The following is a 22,602-nucleotide window of genomic DNA, read 5'->3' on the forward strand; positions in this document are numbered from 1 at the left end:
ACAAAACACCCAATCAGTAACGTATCAAATTTACAGCATGGTGGCATGTCTTAGCATAAGGGTCAACAAAGCAGAATACATATAGAACTAATGCAAGTTTACAATATAAATAATGAGCAAAAATGCAAGAAGCATTTAAAATCAGCACAAAAGTGGAGCTAAAAATGTTAAGGGGAAAACAAGCCTAGTTTTTAAGGCCTTCCCTTCAGCTATCCACGGCTGATATTTGTAAAATGCAGCACCAATAGAAGCCATTCTACCAAATTTGAAAGTGTAGGGTGACAGGAGAGGTGCCATAAATGAACAGCAATTAACCACGGCAGATTACAGGTATACACTATTTCCACTCATTTGTTTTTTTCAGAGAGGTGGTAGGATGCTCAAATCTTCACAAAATTAAAACACTGAACACAGATCATTATAACTCATTTGAATCAAGCCACATACTGTACCCATCATTGTAAGCATCCTTATTAAAAGTAATTAGATTTTTTGGACAAGTCTTTCCCAATTAACACAGTCAATCAAAACAAAATCAAAAAAGAAAAATCACACCACATTCTGACTGTTTTACCCCATGTCTAATGAAAAAATAAATAACTTATTCATATCACTGTTGAATAACTTATAAACTTTTTTTCTGATAATAAAAGAGAATTTTATATATTTTAAAATATTTTAATTAGCATACAAATATGGCATCATGTCAACTTACTTATTTTAGAAAGTGATTTTGCCAGACTGTATGCTGGTCTGAACTCCAGAAATGCTTTGAGGGAGTGCCTCAAGACTTCTAACTGCGACAATATTTTCACTGAAAAAAAAAGCGATGGATTTATTACAGAATACTAGCTATTCTGTTGTAAAATCACAGACCAGCAAGCTACATTTTTACTTTAAGCAGCTAGATAAGGTACTGTTAACCATCGACCCTCCTTACATTAACTCACAGTAAAACAAAAATGCTTTTACAAAAGTAGAGATAACACATTTGTTGTCCCACAGAATATACAAAGCTTATTTTGGCACTCAAGACAAAGCCTGAGTCACAGGCATAAGGCCGTAAAATGGAGGTGTGCCTGGTCCTGGGAGAGGCAAACAACCCCGTATATTTTTCTCACCTTTTGTGCCTCAAAAAACCCACAAATCAGTCAACAAGCACTGGTCAACGATATTAAAGGTTACTTACACATGAAGACGAAGCAAAAAAGGTCACAAGATAGTAATAACAGTGTTAAAAGTGGTTTTTCAATGGCACTCAAATAAATATGAGCAGATCACAATTAGAATGGCTCTCAAGCAGAATTTACTATTATAGTTTTTCCTTATTGCTACATATTTTGCTTTATTCAAAATCTTAAAAATCCTGCCCAAAATCTCATGTATCTCTGTTGTGTATCAAGTATAAAAAAAGAAATTCCAACAGAATTAACAGTGGCAGCCTTCCCTCCCCCCCTAATTCCTTAATAAATACAAACTAATTCAAGCTATCTTACTTCTGGTTATGAGTCAGCATAGACATTTAATGAAGTTTAACTAATCAATTTTAAATGCATGCCCCTTCAGTTAGTTCCAATAACCTTTCTCAAGTAAGACTATAAACACATGGTCTCCTAAAGTACCTTGATAGCTCACTCTGTGTTTTTATAACTCATTCATTTGTCATTAATAGGTCACATTTATTTTCAGATTAGGACTAGTGGCATTCATTTTTATATGATCCTGCCAGAGAAAGGTTCAATAGCAGGTATGCTGATCTGCTGAATGAGTGCCTGTCAACAGATCCATACAAACTCAACTAATACTATAAGGCTATGAACCTCTTTGTTCCTCTTAAATGGAACTATAATACTGCTTATAATCACTCGTATCTGTGTACTCTACAAAAAAAAAAAAAAAGCACAATCACAAGACATTAGAAAAGAAAATTTGTATGTTGACAAGTTGATATTATCGAGACCTGAAGTCTGTAACATTCTAAACATTTAAAGAAATTTATGCTTTGTTTCAAGAAGAAAAGAGTGTCTCTGTGCAGTATATGCCTTTGGCAATGCCATAGTTTCTCCCCATATTTACAGTTCTTCTCTTCCACTCATTTTGCCATTGATAAGTAAACACAATAACCTAGTGATACCATTGTTTGGATGGACTATCCAAGCAGGCATACATCAGTGACTAACTTCATGATGACAGGATAGACAGAGCTGTCAATCTTCTCCAGAGTTTCAGATCTCATCTTCAAAGAAGAAGTTTCTAGCTATTACAGTTGTGAAGAAAAACAAGCCTAACTGATGCAAATGTCTCTCTCGGTCTCCAGCAAGTGTGAAACAGAGTCCCCGTGTATGAACTGATCTATGCCAAAGCACCTAGATGCCTTAAGTGTCACTAATGACTATTTCATTACTGAAGTCTAATAAGAAAGAATGCAGGGAAGAAGAACAAGATATACTTGATTTAAAATTAAACTGGAAGCATGATATAACATGATATAACACACTAAGCAAGCACAGATACCGGGCTTAGAAGAAGGTGTAAGAGTCAAAACTGTATAGATTTAAAATGTTCATAGTAATATATGACAAGGTTGAAGAAAAAGGAAGTATGAATTCTCTCATTATTCTTTAGAAGGCTTCAGCTTTCAGAATACCAGTGATCCAAAAGACTGCAAAATCATTCGGATTCATTCCTGACATCTAACATGTTCCTCAGAGAAAGTATATCAATATATAGCTCTATATCCTCTCTAATCTCAATTGCCTGCACTAAATACAATGGTCTAGAGGACTCCAGCTTATTTTGTTAACCTGTTTTTAAAAGCAAATCAGGTAAAGGTTCTCCTATATATACTGTTGATCTACCAAATGAAAGACTACACCCATCTTTCTATCATGCTCCATCAATTGCTTATAGCAAGCAATTTGCATTACCTTTGAGTTAAGTGCCCTTGAGTGTCCAGTAACACAGCAGCAGTGGATTTCCTAAGTGTCAGGGCAGCAATCCAGACACACAAAGTACATTAAAGTACTTTCATCTGATACAGTACAAACTATGGAGTATTACTGCTTGTGTAGAAATCTGGGAGGGTGAAAAGAGAGAAGTGAGAATGGAGAGCTGAAATTTTTAAATACAAAGTGATAGATCAAAGAATGAAGATGAAATCTGAGTGAGTATAACAGAATAAGGACATAGGAGAGCAAAACCCAAAGCTGGTCAATATGATTTTGCTAATAAGAATGTTGAAGTAAAGGGAAAAAAAAGGAGAAAAGCAGCAAGAGGGAAAAAAACAGAGAAAAAGTGAGGAGTAGAACAGATAAGACGACAACAAAAATCAGCAACTGAGGAGAAAGAGGGTCAACCCTGACAAAAATAGCATGTTCTGACAGTAACCAATAGACCACACCACCTCAGGAAGAGCCCGCTCAGGCACTGCAAAGCACAGGAGCCTTCGGTGCGCCTCAGTCACCTGACTTAAGATATGGTAAAGCTTTTCACTTTCTTTTGGGGAAACTAAGAAAGAGGGAAAGAGTAAAAGGAGCCTTCCTTCCTAAGTGCTGAAATACTTCACACACTTTAGCAGATATATATCTGTGGTTTTTAATCCCACAAATTCTATTGCCCTATGTCAGCTTTTCTACCGCTTGTATTCCTGTTCCTTTACCATTGGTCTAGCTCACCAGAAGATACCCATGTAAGTTTAACTGTCATTAAGGAACGTTTTCCTACCTTCAGAAAATAAATACCACTTTTTTTTATATATACTTCATAGTTCTTGAAATAGCTGTATGATTGTACATACAGCTGTCCCTCCTCCCCTGGAAATTTAAAATAATTGATGTATTTTACTCTGGAAATTTTAAAGGAGTGTATTTTTGTCTGTACATAGGATTTCATTTGCTCTGATTACCTTACAGAAATGCATCTTCAGCTTCTTCAGGGATGAGCTGGTACTGATTTTTTTCCCCTAAAACCTTTTAAGTCCTCCTAGCAAAGATGACCTGATTGTTTTGCAACAAATCCCTCTGTCTTCACACTAATCTCTTGCCTATTTTAGGCATATTTCAAATAGTGCCTCCCCCACACTATTATCCCATTATCTTCACTGAAATGCACTCTTACACCTTGTTCCTACTTCTTAACAACTAGAGAGTTAAACTGAACTATTAACTACAAACATTGCAGGCTCCAGTGCAGGCCAGGAATTCAAAGCATGCATTGGAGTATTTAGTGGTGTTAATTTCTGGCTACCCAGAAAAATCAGCTACAATGAAGAAATTCCTACATCCCAAAACTCACCCTCCTCCTCAAAAAGCAGATAAGATACTAACATCATTACAACAGCTAGAAAGATACCTCTATATAGCAACTTTGACTGTTTGTTTTTGCTTTTATTTTTTTAAAAAGTGGAGGTAAGCAATTTTAAGAGCTTTAAGCATTGTATAAACAATTGATTATCTTTAAATGCTAAGTATATATATATATATATATATATATATGTATATAAAAAAAATGCCACAAGCAAACAATATGAAAACAAAAATAGCAAGGAAGACTATCTTTTTAGTTTCATCACTTTAAATTTAAATGGCTGCCATAAAGTAACATAAATGGTACTTATTGTTTTAAAACTGAGGACTGAAACCAGTCACTGAATCCCTCAGATATCAACAAAAAGTTTTAAAGATACTGCACCAAGACATTATTAACATAGCATGTCCTACCTGGAAATATAGAAGGTCTTTTCTTAGGGCGCCTTGGATGTATAGGCTCTATATTCTTAATATTTCTTTGCAACCTTCCTTTACAGTTTTTTTCTAGCAGGATGTCTGGTGGCAGGCTACTCCGTCTTGTTGATTTATAATGATTTTGATAGTAATTCGGTTTACTCCTAGTCCTAGAGTGCAAGCTGCTGTCATCAAGTGCCATTATAGAGTACAAACTCGTAAAGCCACTCCGGTGTTAAAAACAATCTGAGCATCCAAAGCTATTTTGACCAGCGGTCACAGAGGCAGCAATCTCGGCTGGCCTCATGCGCCGCTCGGCACTTGCTGGGGAAGTTGGGCGAGTTGCGGGCGGCCGTGGGAGCAGGTGTTGGGTTACTGCAGGCTCCTCCTCGCCCCGGCGGACGAGCAGGGAGGAGAAGCATCGCTGTGAAAGCCCTGGAGTCACCGGGAAGTTCAACCAGTCCAAACACGGCAGCCCAGGCTGAGTATTGGGGGAAATACCATGTAGTAAGAGGTGCTGTCTAGGGCTAACACAGTTTATATTTTACAAAAAGCTTGTCTCGGATCAATTCATTAATATTATCTCTACAAGCTAAACAAGTGTTGCTAAACCATAAAAAAAAAGCGCAAAAAAAGCACAGGAAACCGCAATGAACAATCAACCGAGAAGGGACCTGTCTGGGGAAAGGTGCAACCTGAACAGCACGTTCGCTTCCGAGCCCTGTCTTGGGCAATGTTACCTTTCTGAGACAGACAAATCCGAAGTGCAACAGGTTTTATGTCCACGGTTACTTATTTCACTGGCTGCCTTCTGCAAGAAGCTATACTGTTGTTCCTTAACTACAGTCAGAATTAAAAATCTGTCAGTGTGACACATTATTTGCATGCTTACTTGCTGACTACTAAAAACATGCCATTTAAGTAAGTGTACAGAGAAGAAGGTCTGTAAATTCTCCATCTAACTAAAAGTCAAGGTACACACTGGAAGTTCATAATTTCTTGTTTTATCCTGGATCTCCCAATGAAATTTTCTGAGCCTCCCAAGAAAATAATTTTCCTTTCTCAAACATTTGGGAGGGATAGAAGAGAGATCCTCCCAGTGTCTTCTATGAACCTGTTAATTTTCTTAGAATTCTATCGTAAATGAGAGAAAATTTATTAGTAAAACTAACAAATGTTCTTGTAACTACATGAATTACACTATTAAAATAACAATAGCTTTTAATATGACAAAGCGAATAAACAGAGTGGTAATTTAAAGTGTCAGTAATCAAGTTACTTAAGTAACCAGTATGGTACTTAAGGCAAACTGGTATCATTTAAAGCATTTGAAATGTTAATACTTTAAAATGCACCTTGTCGATAAAAAAATTATTATTGGGGGTGTGTGTCTGCACATCTATATGTATATAGAATTATAAAATGACTACAATCAAATATAGTTTTTATATGAAATTCAGTGCAACCTTTACTTTGGCTGACAAGAAATACATTGCTCATCTCTATGCTTTTGGAAGGGAAAAGGGGAAATAATAAAACAATATTAGCTTTTTAACATTTTATTGTGTTAGAAATGCAGACTGATGCAGAGAGTCTGCTAAATTTTTCTTCTTCTTCTAGAAGTTAAATAACATTGAGCTGGAAGTTGAAATTATAGATGTATGATGCCAAGCTTAAACAACACTGGATCCAGAAATAACTCAGAACAAACTGATTATTTAAACCAAACTGATTTAAACCAAGTAAATACTAATTGTAGATAGCAAACTGATTATTTCTGGTCATCATCATGAGTACACATGATTAATCTCTGTTTACATGCAGAAATAAGATTTGAAAATCGCACTGGACTCCAAAACAGGTGAAGTGGGAATTAGGTTGAAACCAAAGGGAATTGTATACCTAAATTGCTCAGGTCCTTTTAAAAAATTCTTCTAGGCACCAGCCTTCATCATTAGAGTCCAAAATACTTCTCTAATGTCCTTCAAATCTACAGCATATGTGGATCTCATCCTCTTTTTTTTTTTTTTTTTTTTTTTTTTTCAGTTAATAATAATACTAAAATACAGGTCAGAGAAGCTTTCCTTTTTTTCCCCTTTTCCAACTGAACTTGATTTTTCAGCTTTGAGCCAACATAAAAATGATAGCCTAACAAAACCAAAGCATCTGAAAACCTTTCTAAAGAGCAAAAGTGCTTAAATGTGAGCAAATATATAGTTGAACCATGTGTGAAAACTGAAAAGTAACAGTTATTAAAATGCATTTTTGACATTTTATCATATTTATTTATTTTTAAGATCAACACAAATTTCAACAGTCTTCCCTTGATACTGTAAGTAACCCATGTGGCAATTCTTTAATTTTCCACATTCACTGAAAGGGAGATGAAATGATAAAGTAACTTAAAATAATTTTAAAAATCTTTTCAAATTACTTTTAAAATAGTGGCAATTTGTGCTTACGCATAAACTCATATGGTTCTAATAAAATATTTAAAAACTAAACAAAAAATCCAATGTAAATATAAAGGGTTTTTTTAATATATATTAAATTAATAAAAACCACTGGATTCCACTTGCTTAGAATCACTCCTAGAATTATTTTTGTTTTTCCTCCATTGACAGTGCAGCCTAAACACAAAACTAATCCTGAGTTCAAAGACCAGTACCCTATGTAACTTTGCCTGAAGTACCCTGCTCTCTAGCCTGTAAACTTGTATTCCTTCCTTCCTGTGTGGGAGATATGGAGGGGGCTATTTTTAAAGCCCTACAATCTCCAAAGTAGGAAATGCCAAGGAAAAAAAGCAGAGAGAAGCCCCCCCCCCCCCCCCCACACACACACAGTGACAACCACGTAAATGCACTGGCACCGAGGAACGAGGGATCGGAGCTCAGGCAGCCAACAGGCAGATTGAGGTTCATGTTTGTCAGGTTGTTTTCAGATCCAACACTGCTTATTTGAAGCTGAGCTTCAAATAAAATCTTCAATAAGTGACTTAACCACCAGGCTACAAGTTATTCTGAAAAAGGTCTTGACTTTTCCTGTTGAAACTGCTCCAATATGTATATGTCTACAGCCCCATGAATATTCATGCTGAATGGAACATTTTCAAGGGGAAAATTGCCTCTGGAATAGTCAAAGCTCAGGCAGGTACCGCAGCCAGAGACCTGCCTTCAAAGCCTTGGTCCAGCAGGGCCTACAGGTTAGAACAGTGGAAATTCAGAAGTGGACATCTGAAAAGCCCAAGTAACTCATGCTTAAATTGCCTTTTGTAGAATCACTTGTGGAAGATACACTTTGAAAATTCATTCAGATCTAACAGGTCACACATAGGCAAACACATGGTCTGAAAACTGAAAGTCTGGAGCAGGAAAAAGAATACGAAGCAGCAGAAGCTGAGGAGGCTGGTGGTGTTTAAAAGCTGTTGCTGCTGTTTTTGTAACCCAACTCCCTTTCAAGGATTTAGCTTATGTATCTCCTGGTGGTCATTTCCTCATTTCTGAGTGATACTTGTAAAAACTTATCTGCGTGCTCACCCAAGAGATCGCTACAGAATGCCCTAAATTACAGCACAATATCAAGAACAAATCTAGGAATGGGAAGGAAGAGGGACATTGAAGTGCTGATTATTAATTATAACAGCAAAGAAACAAAGCAGAAACAAGAAGCACTCAATAGACTTCGAGATTTTGCACAAGAAGAAAAAAAAATTGGCAAGATTTGTGATTCCTTCTCCACTAAGGTTGCGGTGACAGTATCCCTCTCAGCCCTGCTATTATCTGCTTCTAAAGAGGAAAGCTTTACACCTTCCTAAATGGAAATATAACCAGAAAAAAGTAAGCATGATGTTTACAAACAAACTTGGCATTTATAAGCAATTAAGTCACAAGGTTCCTATCATACACATCCAGCAATTCAGAATGAAATCAAGAATCCAATGATTGAGCCATTATCAAAAAAAAGATTAATCGTTTGAACTTATATTTGGTACTAGAGAATAAAATATTTACATATAGATTTTAAAGGGATATAGGGTTGTTTAAGGAGTTACTTCTCACTAAGCCTTTTATCTATAGAGTAGCTTACAAAATTACACTTCACTAAGCCTTTTATCTGGAAGATTGATTAAAATGATAATTAACAATAGAATAGAGCACCAAGATTACAATGCAATAGGTCTAATCAACATCATTTCTACAATAAAAAGTGTCATTTATCTGTTACAATTGTTTGAACATAGAAGATAAAAGATGACTAATTATTTATACTATCAAAGGTTTAAACAAGATCTTTCACAAGAGATTACTAAAAGAAAGTAAGTTATTGTGTAAAGCTTCTGTGCTGAATCATGAACATGCTCAAATGATAAAAAAAATGTGTAAACAGAAATTATACTTTGACTATATTTTCATGCTGGCAAAGATTTATAAGAGGTCCGCACTTCCATGAACCTTTTCTGCTGGTTCAGAAAATCTGTATTATGGGAGAAAAAAAAGCCCAGTAAATTCCCATCCGGTATGGTAAAGTCATCTTCACAACAGTGAACATTAATTCATGGACTTTCACGCTGTGCTATACATACTAGACTAAAATGGTGTGCAAATACTACCAAAGGAGGCTGAGACCTCTTAGGCATGTATGTAGAAGGGGCTGCTATGGCAGGAAAGGATTAAGTCTGAATTTTACTAACACTTCAAACTTGTACAGAAACGAGATCTCATCCTTCCTCTCGCCTCAGTCTCTCCCTCCGGCGGCCCAGAGGGCCCTCCTCTGTGCTGTGCTAGCAGTGGCTTTGGGAGGCTGCCTAGGAACAAGCCTAGGTTAACACTAACTGTTCATTTATTTATTTATAACTGTGCTGCCACAAGGGACAAAAAGACAGGGGTATGTGGAACAGTTTATTTTTGTGACTGTGCTAGGTTAAGCCTAGTTAAAATGTTCGTAAAACGAAGGTTACAAAAACAATGTAGAAGGTGCTGCATTCCCAGTGGGTTTCACAGGTGTCAGAAAGGTTTAAAGGAACCAAGCTGATACTGTCAGACATTATAAAGACTTCTTGGGCACCTGCTCCTTGCTTGAAGGAGACTGACTGTTTAACACTGTAAATGCCTGTTCAGAAAGTCTTTTTATTCTATTCTTAAAGCATTTATTACCTAGGTCTGAGCCCCCTAAACAAGGCAGAACAGTCATAGAGCCACAAATGCGTCTGTGCTATACAGTCTCTAACCTCTTTTGCTTTGTATTTTTAAATAGAAAAGGTAAACAATTTAACCAGAGAAAATGGGGAATCAAAAGTTAAAAGGGAAAAACCACATGCAGCTGTTCAAACCCTCCAACTGTTTTTCAAAAATTCTTAGTTTCATTTTCTTAAAGCACCCGGTTGTTGTAATCTGTAGAAGGTGAACATCTGAGCAACTCTGTGCTTGAACTAACTCTTTTTCTGCAGTCTAATGTTGTTATGAACAAACAGGCTGGGTTTGACATGGCCTCAGCTTCCAAAAAACCTCTCAGGTCAAGCATCACTTTTCTGAAGTAGGTATAAGACCACCAGAACAAGAAATAACTAGTCTCGGTCATGCTCTCAGAGAAAGCAAAGAGATCGTTTCAGGTTCGCATTAATTTCTGCTCTTGTAGTAAAGGCTTGACTCATAAAACATTATAATTAATACTTAGCTGCCAGGCAACATCTGACCTTACAGCGTGCAAAATCAGAGTACTAGCTGCTGCCATACAGTACACTGGTTTTAATTTGTGGTAACTTAATATTGAATTACAGTTACAGAAAACAGAAATAAGTTTTATACTCAGAAAATTCCTTGCATTCCTCAAACACAAACAGAAAAAATATGAGAGGAATATAGCCTTTTGGAGTTACAATTGAAACACTATCTATTAATCCATTAAAATCAATATACTGGCATAGAAAGTATTTCTTTCAGCAGGAAGAAAAGCACCTTTAATTTGCACCTTTAATCATATTGTTTGCTTACAAAAAAAACAAATTATACCATTAGACACTAATCTAATAATGAGATACTAGTCCTTTGATATTTGATACATTAAAATGCACTTTCCATATTAACTGGGGAAACTGACTCATATCTCTGTTTCATAAGCAAAATAATTCACATACTGCTAATATGCATTTGTAATAATTTCATTTCAGTGATGTACCCAACACATGATAGCTATTACAGCCTTATGATCACAAAAACTTCACATCTAATCCTTCTCCAACAGAAAAACCGTGCAAATCCTGGAAAGAGGAATTTTCTAGCAGATAACGACGCAGACAGACACCGACGAGGAAGCAGAGTGGCTGCTGCGGACGGCCGCAGAGCTGCGCGGACAGGCTGCACCGCGGGGGCACCTGCGCTGCCCATTTCCCAATAAGCAAGGGCTGAGGGTGCCGCACAACTCTGCCGCTCACAAATACAGACTCACTCTTGCCATTCTCCCATTGCGACCTGTTAGGTATATGCTCAGAAATAACCGATATGATTTTAGGAAAAAGACCTAAAGGCATCACAGGCATTTTACTTAGCAGGGTATAGTAGTAGTCCTGAATAAAAAGTAACAGATGTGTCCATTTCTCCTATTGCATTCTACGTAGAAAGTGAATAGTAGAAACAAAGTACCAATACAAATGTTTTGGATTTCAGAAGGGGCAACTTTCTACTTAAAATTACTTCTGACTATTTGACTATTTTACATAATTTAAATTGTTAGTATGTATCTGTGAAATGCAACAATCCATTTCCGCTTTTGCAAAAAAGCATTATGGACAGGGAAAAAAAAATAAAGTAAACCATTTGGAACCGGAAAATAATTTAGAATGCTTTTACAGATTTTTTTTTCCATCAATTACAAAGACTTTATTCTTCGCTTGCTGTTAAGTGAGGTCATTGTCTGAAGTGATCCCAGAGATTTATGAAATCCAGTGTTCTTCCTTGTCTTGAAAACTAATAGATAAAAAAGAAAATTCTACTTTTCATGGATGGTTATAATCAAATATATAAACGGGCTATTGAAAATACATAGATTTATTAAATTCCAACATATTGAAGTTGCATATGCTTCAGAGCTGGATGCAAATACAAACTGAATGGAGGGGGCTGCCATGTGACCAAGACTCTGAATTGCTTGTGTTACATGAAATCATATGAACGAAGAGGGAAACAGGAAAGGGCGGCAACTTACTTCACCCTTCAGTAAACCTGCCCTACGCAAATTCACTAATGGGATAGGCCTAAATCAGATTTCACATCTCTTTCTTGTATAGCAAGAAAATACATCAGAAGAGCATTTTATAAAACACTGAAATAAATACCAGTTAGAAAAGGGAGAAGTTCGACTACACAGTCCTCCTTAGCTTTTGTGAAGATTTCATTACTGGTCCTTTCTCACCCTCTACATCTTCCTGCAGTGTCAGACTACCTGCCATGCAGTCATTTGTTCCCACCACATCCTCCCTGAATACCAATACTTAAGGTCCAGCAGGCTTTAATCTAATGCAAGGATGTGACCTTGAACCCCTGAGGCAGTATGTGGCAAGTTGCATCATCGCCCACTCAAACAAAAACAAGACAACTACCACCAGTCTTTGGATCCAGTAACAGTAACTCACTCTTTAATAGCAGATGATGGAACTTTTTCCTGCTGAGTGATATTACTTCTACATCCACATAATGAAATACACTGTGTATCATCTGTTACTAACTAAAGTTAAGATTTAGAACATTCATCTTCCACTTAAGCTTGGATCCAGGGAAAATGTATGTGCTTAAATCTTAAGAACTCAGACTGCTTTCTCTCCAGAACCATTTAAACTCTGAATCAAGGCTTTCATGATCCCACATGTCAGCCAGGGCAGGAGCTCTCATTTGCTGTCTCTCATACCTGAATTTAGATGCACAGACCATGCTGTTAGCTTCAAAAGAAGTGTATTTGTAAACACTATTAGAGGAATCAGATCATAGAAAACCTTACTATGCAGTATGAGCTCAGACTGTGCTTGACTATTTGAGTCTGTATCTTTCTAGCTTCTCCATATTCTTCCCAACAGCCTATTTTACTTAGATGCGCAGTATGTTGCACTGAGTAAGAAAACCATTTAACTGCAATTAATTCTAGAAAGTTAGTACAGTAAAAGTAGATCCACTAATCATGGATCCATAACAGTGGTAGAAACATAAACTTCCTTTTATTCAGTTGATTCTCTAAATTAGTGCCCTTTGTTTCATCTAGTGATCAAGGAAGCATCTACTAAAGCAATACTACTGGACAGAGGACTAATTTTGGAGATTCTGATTTTGAGATCAATTTGCTTGCACATCAGATTCAATTCTAATTCATACAAAGTGAAAGATGTGAGCCTATTCTGCAGTTTTCCCCAAAGACAAAAGCAGTCTTTAAACCACATCTTAAATTCTTAAGCTGGTATCTAACATAACACATATATTACATCTTACATCCACAAACTGTATACATCTTCTTTGTAACTCACTGGGGAGTCAAAATCCCACATGAGAAATATTCTTGGCATTTGGCACAATCAACTAAGTTCAAAGCAACTTGTCTGGCATGCCTTTTCCCTATTCCCTATTATGGGTAGTATTACATACAGATTTATATACACTTTGACTCAACTTCATTCTCTCTCTAGGTCTGAACTGTCATTTGCTAGAGAAGTACTCTATTTGCTCTCTGTTTAAGGCTGTATTTCAGATTTCTCAGAACTACTTATATAACTGTCCCAAGTGTGAGAAAATAAAGTTATTCACTCGCGACCAGAGCTCCTAGAAACAGAGAAACATCTTTACCATCTACTTCGAACAACTAACAGAGACATGCCACGGAGAACATGAGTTTCAACTAAGTGTAGAAGTCACTGGTATACAAGAACCAACATGACATTGCTAGTGTATCATGGATGTGTAAACTATCTTTAAAAACTCCAAATACAGATGCAAAAGCTCACATATATTAAAAAAAAGTTTTAATAACTTCTAAGAATTGAATATGAATGCTAAAATGACCCGTAGAAGATAATAATTTTGAGATCAATTCACTTTCACATCAGATTCAATTCTAATTCATTCCAGTGAAGACCAAGGAGAATTAAAATAAATATAACAATTGTAAACAGTAAAACTATCTAAGTGGACCATCCTGCTTTCGAAGTCAGAGCCCACAAAGGTAAGTCCACAAAAGAAAACTGTTAACATTGATCAAGAAATGTATTATTGGGGGGTACTGGTGAGAAGAACAGTGTTTGGCCATTATTCTGAAGATATAATCAGCAACTTAAGCGGTAATAATATTTTAAAATAATAAAGTGAAAGCTATACATAAAATAGTGTGTAGTAAAACTTTAATATAAAATTTGTTAAAAGACATGATCAGCTTTTTGAACACCACATACCTGCATCCAGCCCACCCACTTCTATGTGAACCTCTATTGCCATTTTCAGTATTTTTTCCTTTCTGTGCACCCTTACATAATGATATCAAACAAGCACAGCACTGCAGGTGTCACAGAAGTGCATCAAGAGGCTTCAGAACCCAGGATTATTAGTTCAAGCTCTTAAAAATCATGATCCAGGTCTTAAAAAAAATTTACAAATAGTTATTAAAAAGAAAACTTACATGTCTATTACAGTCTTTTCATTTTCTCTTAAGTTTCAGAAAATTCAGTTAAATAATGTGTCACAAGGCCAAGTTCTCCACAGTTAGAGAAGTCCTTTTTCCCCTCCAAAAGGCCGATAGTCTCATATAACCAGTGGATAAACAGACTTTCAGAGGCTCAGCAAGCTTACAAGACCTGTGGTAAAAACCACCAACACTTAAAAGGCTCCTCCATGCAAAGTGGAAGCCACTCATCTGTGGCTCCAAATCTAACCTTGTCTCATGTTCTTTACAGCCACAAATTCTTCTGCCAGATATTCAGACAAAACTAAGAACTAGTCTCTCTGGGCTTAGCTTTGCAACTGGAGTAACACCTGCCTCCAAAACAGGCAGAAAGTGAGACTTGTCCTGTGCAAGAGTGTGAGGGCATGCATGGGAATTTGGTGCAATCTTTTATAGCAGGTGTCACACCTCACACCATGGATGGTCTGGGAATTGATAGCTCTCTTCCCTGCCTCACTTCTTCACACACGCGCAGGAAGTCACGACTTGTCACTGCTTGTCCACTTACTTCATCACGTGAGAGTTATCAGAAAGAGAGCTCCAGCTAACTCCCATTTGCAAAACTTGCCTATATCACACTGCTAGTTGGCAGCAAGCCAAATGTCTAAGGCATCAATTGCAGAATTTAAATATTCAGGGCCATATTCTACTGTTACTGGCATCAAATAGCAACTGTATCCCTTAAGTTTCTCCATTTACAGGAAGACTGGTCACTAAAGTCAAACCTATAGCACCAGCCTAGGAGTACTTCTCATTTACTTACCCCTGTAGTAGACATACAGGACCTGATTTTTACAGTTTAATTGTACAATATTAAATATGTGTAATATTATTTCTAGCACTTATTTTGCATTTGAGACTATTAATAAGCTCTACTAATTGCATCTCACACTACAATGTTGTAGGACACTTTCTTTAAATGAAATAAATGACTTATCTGCATGTTTGCACGCACGCACACAAATTATGTCACCTCTCTTTTCATCTGCTCTTTAATTAGGAGTGCTGCTTACTCATGCTTTGCTGGTGGTCTAGAATTTGAATTCCACATTGTAAAAAAATAGGCTTCTAATATTCTTATGCAGGAACCTAAGTAAGACATTTTCCTCAGAAGTCCTATGTGTCTTTGGCTACAACTGACATATCTCTGTGAGATCTGCAGTATGCAAAGCATTGCCTGGGTAAAATGAGAGGGGTTGAGGGAAAGTTCCTCTACGCCGGTTCTTAAACAGGGCTTTGCAAGTAGTCAGGAGCTCCTTTGACCTTGTCAGTGAAGGAGCAACAGGCAGAAAGTGATGAACAGAAGACCTGCCCAAATTCTAAATGTGCACTTTCTTTTCTTTTTCTGATACTCAGAGATTTAAAAAAAAAAAAAAAAAAGACAGTCAGTACATGGAAGAAGTGTAAAAAATAGGAAACTGGAAAGGATGTGAGGAAACTCATTCTCTAAACCGCAAGAAATAGTGGCCAATAGCAAGTTACATTGAGTGCCTCAGGCAGTCTCATCTGCTTTAAGGGTAAATGAAAAGCTCTACATGCTTAAAGACTGCAAAGGGGAAAAGTAAAACAAAATATAAAAGGGAGAATAAAATTCCCTGTCCAAATTTACTTGAATTCAGAACAATTTTTGCTTTCTTTTCCCCAGGACCTAACTGGTTATAAAGCACAATCTTTTTAGTGTCATTAAAAGCTCATGATTTTACCTACTATTTTTCCTCTAACATTTTAAAGCATGAGTTAGATGACAAGATGACATCCAAGTCATGACTGAAACATTGTGCCTGGACACCACTGGTGAAAAACAAACAAACAAAAAAAAAAAAAAAAAAAAAAAAAAAACACACACACACGCACACTCTGCTGTATTACTTTGCTACAAATCTACCACAGTTTGTTTAGATAGCCTGTGTACCACTGTTTCATTTAAGGGAGGGATGTGACTAATAAAGTCTGCAGATGCAAACTGACTATTCAGTTTTCCTATGATTATTCAGGTTAGGATGCTAAGTGGTCACAGCTATTATTAATACAAGCAGAACAAAAGTGAATCAGAAAAATGTTTAAAAATTTTGGATGAGATTCTATGCGGCTATGTACTGGCTTGAGTTTCCTACAATTAACAGTAATTCAACAATAATTCAATAATAATTAATTTGCAAGTATGACAGATATATTTCAAAACAATATTTAAGTAGCAGACATCATTAGCAGAAGAGAGTAGCTGCACCTCCATAGCAAGCTCTGTAATACAAGTGAAAATGGCAAAATAGATCATACATTTAACAGATGCTCCCTTCTGGGATTGTGTTACTGAAAGTGTCTCACCAGCACAAAACTGAAGTGAACCAAGGCTCATGAGCGAAATAACACTCTTTTTTTAAAGTCATACATACTATTATATGCAGAGAAAATAAGAGGAAAAAAATCACTTGCAACAAAAGAATAAAAGGGGAAGGTTACTTTCCTGAGTATCAACCATACAACTGAAATTTTAAACTAAGTTTATGTAATCTAACTAGTGACAAGTACAAAAACAACTGAGAAAAAGTGTAGCGCATGTTAAATGAACATGTCAAGCCTCTGGAGATGTATAAGAGAAAAAAAATCTGCAATATCCTAGTTTAAGTCCAACATTCAGTGCAGTAAGTATATTTTAAAACACTGTTTTGCACAGTGACTGTAATCATTAATCAACACATACATCAGCTTTCAAGAAAAGGAAACACCCTTCCACTCCTACTGTCTTTTACAGTTATTTCTATGCAAGATTTCAAAACTTTGTTTTGCATAAGTATAATTAAGAGCTTAGAAAAAAGCTTGCCAAGGTAGGTAACTCCTGCAACACTCCAAAACATAGCAAGGCTGACTGAATTCTTGTAGTAATTAATTCCGCAGTCCAGGAGCTACATGAACATTATCTTCCTTCTGTCTCTTGCAAATTCACAACCACGTTTTCTAGCCTCCCAAATTAAGGGCAGTGAAAAAATACTGAGGAGGAAATAGTTTTTCAGCTAGACTGTAAGCCATTTAAGGCTTTTAAGACTGAGGGTCATAATTCTGAGGTTAATCTAGTTTCAAAAACATTCAGATAAAGAATATGCAGCTTTGGTGTAGTATAGTCACAGACCTCAGATTAGCTGTAATATTCTGGTATTTCAGATTAGTTTCAAGAGGTACTTAACTAATATCTGTGACAGGACAGAATATCATAAGCTGATTAATTTCTAGGAAGTCGTTATCAGTCCCTAGGACAGACAAAGATGAAAAATTCATTCCTAAACACTTCAGTAATTATGAAAACATCCAAGAAAAAGAGGTAATACTATAGAAACTATTTTCAGCAAGACAGGTGACAGTGAGATAGGTGCTTCAGTTGATTTGCTGTAGTATCCATACATTCTTGTGGTCAAGCACTACTGTCATGTTAGCACTATAAATTTAGCTAATAAAGAGACTTCTGCATTTAAGAACAACCTTCTGCTATGGAAGTGAAAAGTATGGTATCAAGATCAGACCTATGCATCGAGCTTAACACTGTTGCCCATATTATTTTTATTATAGGCAGAGACAGTTATTTGGAATTTTCCATCCTACTCCCTACTCAAACAGCAGTACACTTGGGAAACAGCTCTCACAGCACAGAGTATAAATGTAACTCTACCTGAATAAATAACCTGGGATTCCTTTGGTTCCTACGCAGAATGGAAACACAGAGATATGGAGAATTTCAAAAGAGATAAGACTCACAGATAAACTGCTTGTCTCAAATACAAAGATCAAGATGCATCTGCTTGCATAGAACAAAATACAGCACAAGACTGTAAGTGAGGGTCATTTGGACCAACTGGAAACTCAATCAATGGAGATTTTACATCATCCAAATGCTTTAAAAAATACTGAAGTTTTAGATTCTTAACTCAGATATAACTATCACTCACTTTAGTTATCAATTATAACTGAATATTTGGAGCCATATTTTTATAATATTGTATACATTCTTTATATTATACAATGTAATCAAAAAAAAGAACTGCTGATCAAATGTCTTAGAAAATACACATATACCATATCCACAAGTTAAGTGGGTCATAGCACTTTCTAGAAAAGTGACAGGCCTGCTTATTAACCATAGAAAGATCTGCCATGCATGATACTTTGAGGCTTCATTTACATTGTCCAGCCTCTCCCAGTAAAACTACATTAATACAGATCCACAAACAGAACTTCCTAATCTAGGTGTGGTATATACAGACAAGAGAGAGGATTTCTCTCACCTAACTGTAGACATTCAAAGTTTAAGTTGCCTGTGTCTAAACCCCATCTATTGCTAAAAGAAAGACGGAAGGGAGAATTTATCTCCCCTAACATAGGACAGGGGGAATTGCTCTCTGGAATTTCATTTCTTTTTTCATTAATTGCAGACTTTTATTTAGACTTACAGTTGCTTAAGCTTTGGATGATCATAAATGTCAGATGAGAGGAATGCCACATCAAGATTTTCTGCAGTACAGTCATCATGAGTGAAGGAAGATAAGCCAACAAAAATTCTCTTCCATCAGCATAGTTGCTATGCTGGCAAGAGCACAGATGTGAGCGCAATGCTTGTGAATTTTTTCTGCCCTAAGCAGAGGGCAGGAGCAGGTCTTCCTCTCATTATTTGTTTATATAAATCCCAAGCTGTATGCATCATTATTTTAATTAGGAATGGCAAACTAATAGGTGGACATTCTTTGATGGTCAGACTACTTAATAAAGAGATACATACAGTCTAAGGGAATGATTCAAATGGATTTTATCTTCTAATATCTAAAACAATGCTGAAGAAACTGGAAAGTTTATAATAAGATTTTTAAAGTAATTCTGGATTTTTCCTACCTAAGCATCAAGTTTATTCAAAGTTGAGAACTGCACCACTCTAAATTAACTGCTCCACTAGAACGGAAATATTTTCCTATCAAACCTGCAAAAAGGCAGGTTCTCTGCTGCTGTTACTGAAATTATACCAAAATGTGTGTGTAATTTTACATACAGAAATACACTGAAAAACTGATCCAAATCTTTCAGCAATCTTAGCTGAATTTTTTTAGCTCTGTTTCTGGAAACACAGAAAGTAGGTCAGCATATATCCTAAAATAGCACATCACCGCTGAGAAAGAATTTAGTACATCTCTGGACTTTTTAGCTCATTTCTGCATAAAGAGGAAATTAAGAATGAAAGCATTTTTCCTCATTCTACTATACAGAGAGCCATGTACAAGAAAAATCGCTTACACTTGGAAAAAAAGCCCGCCAATCAGCCCTGTGTTCTACACAGGGAAAGTGTTATCTGTTTTAATCCAAGCAAAATAGCATTGAGTAGCTAAATTTATCTAAATTTAAGCAAGAGAATAGACTTTATTCAAGTCAGTAACAATACTCTTGACTATAACTTGATGAATGATACTGATCTGTTTCCCAGAACAGAGATTTCAAGCTAGAACATATATATTTAGTTGGGGAAAATGATATTGCCTCTCCCAAATTCCAAGTGTCATTCTTCATTTGGATCTCTGCACTAGATTAAAATGACTGGTTGAAAGGTAGTGAGCGTTACATAAAAAGCAGAGAAGTTAAAAGATCATGCTACCAATAAGCAAGAATCTCTAAAAATAGCAGAACAATTTTTTTTTTTCCATTCACCAGCAAAGGGCCTGAGGAGGACTGAATGGATCTTGCAGTCAATAACTGATTGTGCAGTTGATGTCAACAACAGGGTTTCCATTTCCACAACCTTGAGATGCTCTTCAAGGACAAAGAGGTGTTTGGTAGAGATGGGATCCACCTGACAAAGTGGGCCAGAAGTATCTTTGCTAATAGGCTGACCAACTTGGTAAGGAGGGCTTTAAATTAGGAATGATGAAAGAGGAAGAGAATGACTAAGGGTCAAGTAAGAAACATCTTGGTGGGTGATGGGTAGGTAGTAGACGATCTTTACCATAACATTAAGGCTTTTGCCACCATCTCCTGTAACACACTCATAGACAAGCTAATGAAGTACATGCTAGATAAGCGGTCAGTGAGGTGGACTGAACACTGGCTAAAATGCTAGGCTTAGTGTGACCAGCAGCATAAAGTCTAGCTGGAGGACAGTCATTAGCGGTGTAGCCTAAGGGTCAATAATGAGTCTAATACTGTTTAACATCTTCATTAATGATGTGAATGATGGGACAGAATGAAACCACAGCAATTTTGGAGGTAATACATAAGAGGAAAGCATAGCTGATGCACCAGATGGTTGTGCTGCCATTCAGAGGGACCTCAAGAGGCTGAAGAAATAAGCAGATAGGAACTTCAGGAGGTTCAATAAAGGGAAGTGCCAAGTCCCACACCTGGGGTGGAATACCCCCATGCACCAGGGCAGGCTGGGTGCTGACTTGATGGAGCACAGCCCTGCAGAGGAGGACATGAGGGTCTTGGTGGACAAGCTGAATATGAGCTAGCAATGCGCTCCTGGAACAAAGGCCAAGGGCATCCTGGGCTGCATTAGGAAGAACATTGCCTGCAGGTCAAAGAAGGCGACCCTTCCCCTCAGCCCTGGTGAGACCACACTTGGAATGCTGCACTCCCTAGTACAAGTGAGACACTGGCATATTGGAACAAGTCCAGTGAAGGGCTACAAAGATGTTTAAGAGGCTGAAGCATCTTTCATTATAAGGAGAGACTGCAAGAGCTGGGACTGTATAGCCTGGAGAAGATAAGATTCAGGGGGGATTTTATCAATGTGTATAGATACGTGATGGGAGGATGTAAAGAGGATGGGGCCAGGTTCTTTTCAGTGGTGCCCAGTAAAAGGACAGGAGGCAATGGGCACAAGCTGAAACAAGGAATTCCATTTGAACACAAGAAAACATTTTGCTGTATGAGTTACTGTGAACTGGTACAGGTTGCCCAGAAAAGTTGTGGAATCTCCATTCTTGGAGTTATTCAAAACCCAAATGGACATGGTCCTGGGCAACTTGGTCTAGCTGACCCTTCTTGAGCAGGCGGCTGGATCAGATGATCTCCAGAGGTTCCTTCCAACCCCAGCTATTTTGTGATTCTGTAATATCATTCCAATCCCGTTTAAATATCTCATCCACCAACTTGTGCACACTGAAAATGGTATAATCCATTCTTTCTTTCTAGCGAACTCATTCTTTCTTTCAAGTGCATGTACATATGTACACGGTTGAGGCAAATACAGAACATGACTCCTCCAAGTAGTCAGGTTGTAACACACAAAGTCTCTCCAAAAAATGACATCAAAGAAGGAGAACAACTTACTAAACCTACAGCTGCTAGGAGCTACAACTGTGTTTGACACTCAATAAACCAATGCTTGTTAACAGAACTTAAGTAAAAATTAGGACTTTCATATTTAACATAGGATTCACAATCAAATGAGCAAGGAAATGGAGTTGCCTGAATTTTTAAAAATTATGTCAAATCCCTAAAAGAAAATAAAATGGTTGAGTTTAAATCCTCTACCTTGCAAGATTTTAAAACTCTAACTTAGCAAATAAAGCACATAATTAAGCATATGTTTAACTCCTAGATTACTGCCACATGGCTTGATGTGCCTGAAGTTTTCATTCCTTACCAAAACCAAAAGCATGGAACTGGTTGAATTCAGTTTAGAGCTGGCCAAATATACTCCTAAAAATACCATCAAATCATATAAATCATAGAGAAGAATTTTAGAATTTAGTGTAAAAATAAATGAGGAAAAAATAAAGCGATTATGAGGAGCAGGGGAACCTTTAGCAGTCTCTTGCTGATGCCAGTAATATCTCGTTCTTGAAGAACTCAGACAATAACAGGTTATTCAGCCTATCAAAAGCTTACAGTATCACATTCCTCAAGCTTCAATGCTACTATTTTTTCTAATACATCTCCAGTGTAATAAAAATCATAGCCTGTTCTAGTTACATGGGACATGTACTAGGGAACTTGTAACAGGGAAACTTTGGGATTGTTTTTTCTAAGACTGTGACAAATCTCACAAGAGCACATCATGTCAGTCTCGTCTCCCCTTTAAAAATAAAAAATCATCCATATGCTTGCATAGGCAGGTAATTCCAACCATAAATCCAAGAACATTAATAGGATACCTGCTAACATGCCAAATTTGTATTCATTGGTGTGGTAAGCGTGCTATGATGAGATAACACTT

The 22,602-nt window shown here is 36.9% G+C and overlaps 1 protein-coding gene across 2 annotated transcripts in view; it reads right to left on the reverse strand.

Annotated features, from left to right (window-relative positions):
* Window positions 1-22,602, reverse strand: part of FRY (FRY microtubule binding protein) — a 256,359-nt gene that overhangs the window by 195,950 nt on the left and 37,807 nt on the right. Inside the window, exon 1 of one of the 2 annotated variants that reach the window (XM_062567142.1) lies at window positions 716-761. The exons of the other annotated variant lie outside the window; for it this stretch is intronic. The gene's annotated coding sequence lies outside the window, so the exon portion shown is untranslated. Of the gene's footprint in view, window positions 1-715; window positions 762-22,602 lie in introns of those variants that run through there. 2 annotated transcript variants of the gene reach the window in all.

Source organism: Rhea pennata, chromosome 1, assembly GCF_028389875.1.
Source record: "Rhea pennata isolate bPtePen1 chromosome 1, bPtePen1.pri, whole genome shotgun sequence".
NCBI classification, from domain to species: domain Eukaryota; kingdom Metazoa; phylum Chordata; class Aves; order Rheiformes; family Rheidae; genus Rhea; species Rhea pennata.